We start from the raw sequence: 2815 nt of genomic DNA, 5'->3' as shown, positions 1-2815 counted from the left end.
TTTGTGCCTATGGACACTTTTGATCAGTGGGTCAAGAACTATAACATACTAAAATTTCAGCCAATTTAACCGAAGGCCAAAATCCTATGATTTTGTGCGGGGTCCTTTATGAGTCAATTCTAAGCAGGAAAAAAATCGTAAGATTCGTAACATGTTCTCGTAAAACTTGTAAGAACTTATGACTGGTATTCTAATTTTATGCGTATGTATCGTAAGATGTATGATTATTTGTAAATATCTACGATTTCTTATAAATGTTATCTACGATTTCTTATAAATGTTAGTAAGAAGCTGTCTGTAAAAATATCGTATAAAGGTATAAGCATTTAAAAATTTTTACAAGTCTTACAGGAATATGTTACGAGCCTTACGATTCTGCTTAGTATTTAGGCATTAATCTTAAAAAACTGTAATAAATTTGTTGCGGAAAATATTGCCTCGGCCGGGAGTCGAACCCGAATCTCTTGCATTCCGTGCGAGCATCCTAAGCTTTTAGATGCGGATCTCATTGTGTTAAAAGAATTAATATTCGATATTAAAGTATTCGTCTATATATTACGATCATTAACAGTGAATTTTCTAAATAATATTATTGCAACGATATTATTGATATATGTATATGTATATTATTGTTATATTTAGCTAGGAGCATATTAACTTTATCACAAATGATATTGTTGTTAGCAACGTTTCTGAATTATACATTTCGATTATGAGTCTCAATTATTTTTATAACGTTATGTAAAGTAATGAAATATGTGATACGTAAGAATTTCCGTTGTATACATATATTACACATATCCAATGATTTCATTTCGATGAAAATGGAATCTATGAACCGACTCATGTCAGCTGTATTCGTATGATTAATAGCGTATTCGATTTACTGACTCAACCCGACTCCGGTCTGTTCTTTTTAGCTGCATTTCTTGCACAATTTAACTCTTCTTTTGCAGTTAAATAGAACAGATCATCGACTTGGAGTCGGGTCGAGTCAGTAAATCGAATACGCTATAATACTGCAAGCATTATTATATATATATATAAGTTAACTGGTACATTTATTTACTTAATTCCAATAATATACCTACAATTAAAAAGTAAAATCCAAGTGGTACTATTTTTATTATGTACTTAATTCTATAAGTGATATGTATCATGTGTATAAAAGATTTGATATCAGCAACTGGCGCAAAGTTAAAACCTATAAAATTTTTATATAATAATAAGTTTTATTAAAAGGTAAAACACAAATGGTACACTGTTAAATTTTATAGGGTCAAATTAACTTAATGTGAGTCGCCACTGCTCCTACTCAATAATATCGTTATTTTTTACTAAAACAATGGTTATATTTGACACTATAGTGTTAATTTAACATTATATAGTGTCAAATTTAATTATTTTAGTAAAAAATAATGATATATTTAGTAGCAGCAGTGGCGACTCACATTAGGTTAAATTTGACGCTATAGATTTAACAGTGTACTGTTACTTGTTATTTATACAAACGTACCTTTTTAAAAAAAAGGTAAAAAAAAGCTCTAAGCATGCGTACTTTTCGTGAAGAATCATTTGAGCCGGTTTCACCAACGCCATTACTTAATTGGCCGTGAAACTGACTAATTGTACTTGCTATTTAGTAGGATTGACTACTTATGATTGACAGTTAATCACTGATTAATCGGCTTAATCGAGTTGGTGAAACCGGCCCTTTCTATATAATACTAAGTATCCAACACAATTAATAGTAGTTTTAATTTTTCTTCAAGGATATTCTTATAATGATATGCATCATTCATATAAAAGATTTGATATCAACAAAACTGGCGCCAAGTTAAATTCCATATAATTCGGATACCAAATTAGGGAAAAGTTGGTTAAGTCGTACCGACGGTTAAATCGTACCTCCATTGTATTTTCTAAACGAAACATTTTTTTTAAAGATAATGACACTGATGTGACGTTGGTAATATGGGTTAAGAACTATTATTTTTGTTTTGTCTTCAAGTCGTTTGTTTACGAGTGACATTCAAAATTGATTTTTTCGGTGTCTGATCTAAGTTTTGATACAATTTACCTAAGGTGTTATCAGTACAAGGTAATTGAATTATAGTGTCCTTCATGGTTATAATCGATATTTAAACTCTTTTCGAGTATAGCATCAAATTACCAAGATATTTGTAAGTTATGTTGTTATTGGCAAAATTGTAAATAAAAATAGAGGGAGTTCGGTAAATTATACTTGTCGCTGGTCGTTATATTGTACTGGTACGATTTTCGCAAGTGACGAGCAATATGTAGTGGTAACTATTATGATAAAAAAGGACCTACAGTGGACTGGATTCGGTATGTCAGGTGTTCTAAGTGGTTGCACGAAACCTGTAGTGACAATCTTGACATTTACCAAAACTGTTTAACCCTTTGAGGGGCAGCGTATCATATATGATACACCAAACTTTTTTCAGTTTTTTATCCATACCGCGACCGTTTTCAGCTAAATCGCTCTCGAATAAACTTCTACACTATCATTATTACTTAGGCTTCGTAATGCTTTGATTGAAAATTTGAAAATTTATTTATTTAATTATTTATAAACAATCAAAGACGGAAAATTTTTAATTTTTTCGAATAAATTCAGCCATGGACAGAGTTTTTAAGGTAATCTTATGAAAATTTGTATAAAAGGGTTTTCGGGGTCGCTGATTACGGATCCAGTATCAAATTTTTGAAATTCCTAAAAGTGGACCCTATATGGCGGCTTCATGAGATTTTTCGGGTCGACAATCATACACCTGAGTTCCGAGTTCAGACA

This window comes from Trachymyrmex cornetzi, unplaced genomic scaffold (assembly GCF_001594075.2).
Source record: "Trachymyrmex cornetzi isolate Tcor2-1 unplaced genomic scaffold, Tcor1.1 scaffold359, whole genome shotgun sequence".
NCBI classification, from domain to species: Eukaryota; Metazoa; Arthropoda; class Insecta; order Hymenoptera; family Formicidae; genus Trachymyrmex; species Trachymyrmex cornetzi.
The sequence above is the reverse complement of the archived record's forward strand: the minus strand, read 5'-3'. Positions refer to the sequence as shown.